This window comes from Ovis canadensis, chromosome 17 (genome assembly GCF_042477335.2).
Source record: "Ovis canadensis isolate MfBH-ARS-UI-01 breed Bighorn chromosome 17, ARS-UI_OviCan_v2, whole genome shotgun sequence".
NCBI lineage: Eukaryota > Metazoa > Chordata > Mammalia > Artiodactyla > Bovidae > Ovis > Ovis canadensis.
Window position 1 is genome coordinate 22,946,256 of NC_091261.1, and position 9,409 is coordinate 22,955,664.

The following is a 9,409-nucleotide window of genomic DNA, read 5'->3' on the forward strand; positions in this document are numbered from 1 at the left end:
ACCCTATCTTCTGTTCACCTGATTCCCTGCATCCTTCACTAATAATTACTCTAAAGCTGGTTAGCACAATTGCCTCTCCTTCTCTGCACTAACAATTCACTGGCAAATTGAAATAGATCTTTCCACATGTGTCTTTGCTCTTAGCACTTCTTGGAGCAGAACTTCTCAGCCCTCTGTGCTCATTCACGTGACCTGTGGGATGCTTTATAGAAACAGAGGTCCGATCAAGGTCACCTTGACCAGCCCTCCGGGAGTGGATCCATCATCAACCTTAAAGAAAGAGTCTCCATAGGTGGCTGGATCAGCATCTACTGGGCGCCTTAAACATGCAGAGGCTCGCCTGCCCTGCACAGACTATGGGAATAAAGCCCCGGAATCAACATATTGGGTTGGCCAAAAAGGTCATTCGGGTTTTCCTTACCAGTTTATGGAATAATCCAAACGAACTTTTGGCCAATCCAGGATTTCTATAGTTACGTGAGGGTGTGGCCGTTGATTTTAAATGCTGTGAAGACTGCTCCAAGAGCTGAATTTCAACAATCTTGTAAAGTGAGGCTGACATGCCACAGGGTATGCTTCTTTGAGAGTAAAATTACTTGCAGATACTTGTTAGTATGTCAAAGTAGGAGTATCTTTCTTTAAAAATTTGAAACATGGAACATAAGCATCTTTGCTGTAGAAGGATTAGGCACATGGCTGCCAGAGCATACTGCTTTTTCTTGGGGAGTTGGAGGTTTCTTGGAGAAACCCAGATGAAAGACGAAGAAGATGGAGATAGAGTGAAGGAGGAAAATGGAAACCAGGCTGCCCAATGCTTTTCAATGCACCCAGTGGCGCGTAGCAACTGCTTTGATGCTTAAACCTTTAGCCATTCTAGTAAAAATTGTGGTTTAAAAGCCTCTGCTAGCATTTACTCATCAATTGAAAGTCCTCCAAAAATGGAACTATTGGGAAACTATGGGATGTGAGGTGGAAAAGAAAAGCTCCCTCAGTTGTTTTGGAGGGAATAACTTTAAAAATACTTAACTAGCTAAGTTTACTTGGTGCAGTTAAGATTTAAACTTGTTGATTTTAAAATTGCTGTTACATCTGAAATAAACTTATGTGATATTCTGGCAAAAACCAAACCAAAACAAAACAAAACTCTGCTAGTTAAATATTGTTTTGAGGCAGGAAAATAAATAGAACAGACTGTGAAACATTATTCGTAGAAAACATTAAAAATTTTTCTCCTCAGACTATGTGTAGGCTTTCCTTACACTTGTCTGTAAAGAAGTGTATGATAACATAAACTCTTCAACAAATAATTATGGTATAAATGTACCTTATGATCACATTCTTGTCCTTTATCTTTATTTATTTCCTTTTTTTCTCCCCAACTCAATTATGATATCATTTTAACAATTAAAACTTTGAGAACCAAGAGTAGCGAAACTTAACAACTTAAGTGCAAAGGTCTAATATCGGTTTCGATAGGATTACAGCTTGGTTCATCAGTCTATTAGACATTGGATAAGTCTGCTAAAAATCGGTTGGACTTGAAATTAGAGGATAAATAGAACAGACTAGTTGAGTTTATTATCGCGAGTATTTAGTCTATAAAACCCTAGAATTCTTTGTTCCCGTTGTATCAGACGCTTCACCTTTCTTGGACATGGGTATTCAGGACTGATTCGCATCGTTTGACTTCCATGTTGACGGTCTGCGTGAAAAACTTCCTTTTGTAACTAAATTATGGCAAGCTATGTTGTTCAGTCCCTGGTTTGTTAAATGTGAAAAGACATAACCAAGCGCACAGTGACAATGAGCTCTGCAATTTAGTGAAAATAGAAGCTTCCTGAGTAACTGCCCTCATACCCCATATCGCCAGCAGGTGGCGCACATGTCACCTGATGCAAGGATAGGGTATTAACCGCCAGATCTTGACCAGGCTTTTGTCTTGACAGGCCGATTACTTTAATGAGCTGTTAATAGGTATTAATTAATTAATAGGAGTTTCATGGTTAAGTAAGTTTAGAACAGGTTGGGATAAACATGGTTCTTTACTGCAGAACGTTATGGCCTTTAACATTTCCGTGTGCCTTTCACATTTCCATGTGAATCTTTCAAAGGGAGCAGCATTTCTAAACTTATTTAACCACAAAACTACTTTTGTTGGGTGGAGAGCATCTCTGGGAATTGCTGTTTTGGAGGACAGTTCAGGAACTTTCAGGGACTTCTCCAGTGGCTCAGCGGCTCAGGAGTAAAGAATCTGCCTGCAATGCAGTAGATCTGAGTTCAATCCCTGGGTCGGTCAGATCTCCTGGAGGAGGAAATGGCTACCCACTCCAATATTCTTGCTGGAAAAAAATCCCATGGACAGAGGATGCTGGCGGGCTACAGCCCATGGGGTCACAAAGAGTCAGACATGACTCAACAACTAACACAGACACACCAGCCTAAACCATTGACAGCCTGGCCAGAGGGAGAATCAAACAGTATTTTTTCTTAATTCAGATGTAACATCAAACAGTAAAGTACACAAATATACTTTATATCGTGTACATCCATGGAACTACGACCCAGATGTATCACTCTTGTTTCTTTCCAGTCAAAATAGCATGTGTATGCTGCTGCTGCTAAGTTGCTTCAGTCGTGTCCGACTCTGTGCGACCCCACAGATGGCAGCCCACCAGGCTCCCCCATCCCTGGGATTCTCCAGGCAAGAACACTGGAGTGGGTTGCCATTTCCTTCTCCAATGTGTGAAAGTGAAAAGTGAAAGAGCACGTTGTTGTTGTTGTTCAATAGCTAAGTCATGTCTGGCTCTTTGCAACCCCATGAATTGGAGCATATCAGTCTTCCATGCATGTCCTTCACTATCCCCAGAGTTTGCTGAAACTCATGTCCATTGAGTCAGTGATGCCATCCACCATCTCTCCTCCGTTGACCCCTTCTCCTCCCACCTTCAATCTTTCCCATCACCAGAGTCTTTTCCAGTAAGTCAGCTCTTGGCATCAGGTGGCCAAAGTATTAGAGCTTCAGCTTTTAGCACCAGTCCTTCAGCCCTTCCAATGAGCATTCAGGATTGATTTTCTTTAGGATTGACTGGTTTGATCTCCTTACAGTCCAAGAGACTCTCAAGAGTCTTTTCTAGCACCACAATTCAAAAGCATCAATTCTTCGGTGCTCAGCCTTCATTATGGTCCAACTCTCACATCCGTACATGACTTCTGGAAAAACCATAGCTTTGACTGTATGGGCCTTTGTCAGCAAAGTGCTGTTTCTGCTTTTTAATACACTGCCTAGGTTTGTTATAGCTTTTCTTCCAAGGAGCAAGCATCTTTTAATTTTGTGGCTGCAGTCACCATCCGCAGTGATTTTGGAGCCCAAGAAAATAAAGTCTGTCACTATTTCCAGTTTTTCCCCATCTATTTGCCATGAAGTGATAGGACCAGATGCCATGATCTTAGATTTTTGAATGTTGAGTTTTAAGCCAACTTTTCACTCTCTTCTTTCACTTTCATCAAGAGGCCCTTTAGTTCCTGTTTGCTTTCTGCCATTAGAGTGGTAATATCTGCATATCTGAGGTTATTGATATTTCTCCTGGCAATCTTGATTCCAGCTTGTGCTTCATCCAGCCTGGCATTTCACATGATGTAGTCATCATAGAAGTTAAATAAGCAGGGTGGTAATATACAGCCTTGATGTACTCCTTTCCCAATTTGGAACCAGTCTGTTGTTCCACGTCTGGTTCTAACTGTTGCTTCTTGACCTGTATACAGGCTTCTCAGGAGGCAGGTAAGGTGGTCTGGTATTCCCATCTCTTTCAGAATTTTTCAGTTTGTTGTGATCCACACAGTCAAAGATTTTCACATAGTCAATGAAGCAGAACTAGATGATTTTTTGGAATTCCCTTGCTTTTTCCATGACCCAGTGGATGTTGGCAATTTGATCTCTGGTTCCTCTGCCTTTTCTAAAACCAGCTTGAACATCTGGAAGTTCACGGTTCATGTATTGCTGAAGCCTGACTTGGAGAATTTTGAGCATTACTTAACTAGCGTGTGAGATGAGTGCAATTGTGTGGTAGCTTGAGCATTCTTTGGCATTGCCTTTCTTTGGGATTGGAATGAAAACTGACCTTTTCCAGTCCTGTGATTTGCTGGCATATTGAGCATACTTTCACAGCATCATCTTCCAGGATTTGAAATAGCTCAACTGGAATTCCATCACCTCCACTAGCTTTGTTCGTAGTGATGCTTTCTAAGGCTCACTTGACTTCACATTCCAGAATGTCTGGCTCTAGGTGAATGACCACACCATCATGATTATCTTGGTCGTGAAGATCTTTTTTGTACAGTTCTTCTGTGTATTCTTGCCACCTCTTCTTAATATCTTCTGCTTCTGTTAGGTCCATATCAACATTCAGAAAACGAAGATCTTGGCATCTGGTCCCATCACTTCATGGGTAATAGATGGGGAAACAGTGGAAACAGTGTCAGACTTTATTTTTTGGGGCTCCAAAATCACTGCAGATGGTGACTGCAGCCACGAAATTAAAAGACGCTTACTCCTTGGAAGGAAAGTTATGACCAACCTAGATAGTATATTCAAAAGCAGAGACATTGCTTTGCCAACAAAGGTCCATCTAGTCAAGGCTATGGTTTTTCCAGTGGTCATATATGGATGTGAGAGTTGGACTGTGAAGAAAGCTGAGCGTCGAAGAATTGATGGTTTTGAACTGTGGTGTTGGAGAAGATTCTTGAGAGTCCCTTGGACTGAGAGGAGATCCAACCAGTCCATCCTAAAGCAGATCAGTCCTGGTTGTTCTTTGGAAGGAATGATGCTAAAGCTGAAACTTCAGTACTTTGGCCACCTCATGCGAAGAGTTGAGTCTTTGGAAAAGACTGTGATGCTGAGAGGGGTTGGGGGCAGGAGGAGAAGGGGACGACAGAGGACGAGATGGCATCACCAACTTGATGGACATGAGTTTGGGTGAACTCCGGGAGTTGGTGATGGACAGGGAGGCCTGGCGTGCTGCGATTCATGGGGTCGCAAAGAGTTGGACACGACTGAGCAACTGAACTGAACTGAACTGATGTGTGTTTTCATACAGTAGTGTGTATGGAGTTCAACAAACACACACACAGGTCACTACTTTTTTTGATTTTCATCACCATAGACTAGATATGTCAGGCAGAAATTTACTGATGAAACCCATATGATTCCAAAATGAAACCCAGGAAGATACCAAGTAATAGAAATGCCCAAACCCACCAGGATTCTCTTGAGAAAAAAGACCCATGTGAAGCTTGAGCTTCCATCTCAACAAGAATCTGTCTCCTGCCCATAAAGTGCCTAATTCTGATATTTGGATAAACACTACCAGCAGCTGACTGAGCATATGGAATGTGTTATAGTTAATAACTGTCTGAGTCTGTCAGTTATGATAATATTAATTTTCAGTCCTTGATCTTTTAATAATTCCTTCAAACTTACCCACTGTGTGATTTGGAAACTTTAGTAACTTATCAAAAACTGTGGTAGGTGGTCTACAAGACATAGAAAACAAGGAGCTAGTTGCCACCAGAATTGGATGGAAATAAAAGAAGGGTAAAATACAAAAGAACAGGAAATAGAAACTGATAAAATTAGTGAAGAGAAGCCTAAAGGGAAGGATCTTTTTCTTTTCTTTCCTGAAATTTATTGGTTATGTTTACCATTTGAAAACTGAAATTGATTACGAGGTGTAGACACTGTGATCCAAATTTTGTTTAATAAAAAGTTTATGTATGTCTAAGAAAAGGCCTAGTGGGTTATGTACACAAATGTTAATACTTATCACAGCTGAGTAGCAGGATTACATGTGATTTTATATTTTACATTCCTTTCTTTATTTTCTAAATGTTTTGCAATGAATATATGTAACTCACAATCAGAGTCAACATTTTATGCCACAAAAATGAAGGCAAATGGAATACATCCATATATAATCAATCTCCCTAATCCTGCAAAAGGTCTTTCTTGAGTTTACATTTATTTTTCTCTTCCAATTCGTGTGTGTGTGTGTTCGTGTGGGTAGAGGGAATAGGGAAGTAGAAAAAGATCAGGTATATAATGGACCCCAAGCAATTATCCTTCAATTAAAAATAAATCAACACTTTTAAAAAGGGGATTGATCTTAGTGGATTAGTTGCTAAATGCTTGAAGGCAAATAAAAGGTGATTAAACTCCTCACAGCTTTAACCAAGTTGAATCCTACATGGAGATCGCGGTGGGAGTAGGTGGAAGGCACAAAACAAAGTTGTTAAATCATCAGTTAATGCATGTTTGTTTGTGAGCAAAGACCAGAAGAGAAACCCTCTTAAGATTTAACTGACCCTTCATTCTCTGTTCACTGAGGCGGGGTTATTTGCCTATCTTGTTGGCTTAGTCAAGTGGGAATCTAAGTTCTACTCCCTTTTTCCTGTTAATCGCACTGTGTGCTGATTTGGGGTCCACAGGTTTAGGGGCATGCACAAGGCCTGAGAAAAGGCTACCCTGGAACGATCAAGGTTAATACTTCATCCCACCTCCTTTGTGTACAATATGAACAGCAACAGGTTTATAATGTGCCCAGGTATTTACAGGCCTCTGTTAGCAATTCTGAGGTTATGCTTTGAACCAAGAGATGCGCAACAGTATTTTGTGCTACAGAATTTTGAGTATTCCAATAAACGTAATTTTAGGGTGCTCTGGGGATTTGCACTAATTCAATGTATTCCTGCCCTTTGGATGCACCAGTCTTGGTAAGGACCATTCACTGTGTAGCTTTGTCTCTGTGGCTATGTATGAGGTTTACTCAAAATTTGTTCACTCTTCCACTCATTGAATAAAGATTTATTGTGAGCCTACTCTGGGCCATTGAGCAACACCACCTATTATTTTGCACCCTACAGACTACTTCCTACAAACACAGTGATATATGTAATACCAGTGGCATTATTCCTGCCACCCTGGTTAGGATTTGTTCACTAATGAAGAACTATTCAAGCAGAGAACTGTGTTAAAAGGCAACAAACACCGTACAAATTTAATGGGAAACACTTTCTAAATATTGGGAAGTAAGCAAACCATGTAGAGTGAAGTCACTTCTGTTGTTGTTCTAAGATGTTCTATTTCTCCAACAGATTATTTGAGAAAAATTAGTTTGAGTTAAATGTTCATATTGCAAATACTGGGTTGGCCAAAAGTTTCATTCAGGTTTTTCCATAAGACAGTATGAAAAAAATCCAAAGAAACTTTTTGGCCAGTCCAAAGTCAAATGCGAGGGCCTGATGCTAGAGAGGCTTCATGTACATGAGACAGCTTTGAACAGAACCAGGGTGAGTTTAGGAGGGCAGAGCACTGGAGTACCCTCCAGCCTTCCTGCACTCTCTGCTGGGCTGCACTCTTGTTTCCCGGCAGGATAGCCTGGAGCAGCTAGACATTTCAGCGTGGCTTTCCTGTTGCTCGTGGCTAAGTGCTTTCAGATGCCTCTGTGACATCCCCACTACTCTCACAGGAACCCCACCTCCCAGGCTTGTACACTGTCCTTTGGGATAGTCAAAGCCAGATACTAAGTTCAATACCAAGGTATGGTAGAAACTGTAGAACGTAAACAGAAGGCTGGTCCCTTGACAAGAGAAATAGCAGAAGTCTCTCGTGATCCTTTTATTTTATGGGTTTTCAAGGTACTGAGGGAAGGCAGAACTGGGAGGTCAAGACTGTTCTTATTTGAAGGGGGGATGGAGTGCGGTAAAATCTTTGCAGAACTTTCCCTCTTTGAGTTAGGCTCAGACAGGAATTGATGATGATATGAGTTTGTGAGCGACTGAACTGAACTGAACTGAACTGAGGGCTGCCTTAAGAAAGTACCACAAACTCAGTGACTTAAAACAACAGAGATGGGGACTTGCCTGGTGGTCCAGTGGCTAGGACTCCACGCTCACAATGCAGGGGGCCCAGGTTCCATCCCGGCAGGGAACTAGATCCTCCATGCCCCAAGTAAAAGGCTCTGCATGCCTCAACTAAGACCTGGCATAATAAAGAAGTAAATAAATAAATGTGGTTTTTGAGAAACAGAAAGGTAAGGTCTCAGGTCTGCAGGCTGAGTCTGAAATCAAGGTGTCAGCAAGGCTCAGGCGTCTCTGAAACACAGAGGAGGGTCCTTCCTTGCCTCTCCTGGGTGCCGGTGGCTCCCCGGCCATCCCCAGCATCGTCTGGCTTGTGGCTGTGCTGCCCCAGCCTCTGCCTGCCTCGTCACCGGCATTCACTCTGCATCTTAGCCCCCATGCGTCTGTCTTCTTGTAAGGATTCACTCTGCATCTTAGCCCCCACGTGTCTGTCTTCTTGTAAGGATACCAGTCACACTGGACGGGGGCCCATCCAACTCCAATATCACCTCGTCTTGGCTAATCACATCTGCAACACTGCAGAATCCCACTTTATAATAATACATCAATCACACTTGTTTACATCTCACCTTATTCCAAAACAGATCAACCTATGTTCAGTAGACATTTGTTTCGTCTGCCTGGCATTCCACTGGGTTCTGCAACTAATGACTCACGTGTCTTGGGAGAATGGGTCTTCCCCCAACCCCAAATGTGCACGCATGCTCAGTCGTGTCTGACTCTCTGCTGCCCCGTGGACTGCAGCCGCCTAGACTCCCCGATCCATGGGATTTCCCAGCCAAGAATATGGGAACAGGTTGCCATTTCTCCTGCCAGGGGATCCTCCCAACCCAGGAATCGAACTCGCGTCTCCAGCAACTCCTGCACTGGCAGGCAGATCCAACCCCAAATAGTTCCAATCAGTTACGACAGCCCACAGCACTGGTCATGGAGACAGACACGTGACTTGTCAGGCAGACCAGTCCGGTGCTTCCTCAAGACTCTCAGAACTGAATCTCTGGAGATAGGGCGGTTCTTCCTCTGGACCTGGGTGCTGCTGCTTGCCATTTCTCCAGCTAGGTGGAGGCAGCTAGAGAATGGTCTCAAAACAGAGAGAGGAAGAGATGCAGAATCCCAGCATCGCTTGTGGCCCTGAAGCTCGCTGCACCCCTGTTCCTCTCCCTGAATGATTAGATGAGCCAATACACTCCTCTTTTCACCCAAGCTAATAGGTTTCTATCATTTCGAGACAAGAGTGCTGGCTAATACAGATGCTAATATTAAATTTTGGGAGGCTTTGTTTTTAATGTCTAAAATATTATCTTCAACCATAAGCAGAAAAATCTACTGGAAAAGAAATACTGTGAGGCACCATTCTCCAAAAGAGTTAAATATATTAGGTTACCGTGAAGAAAGGTCTTAAAGATAACATACTAAGCAGGATCTTACCATCTGAATTATGTACAAATCTCTTACTCATTCTATACAACAGAGGTATCCGTGAATAAAGACAGTATCT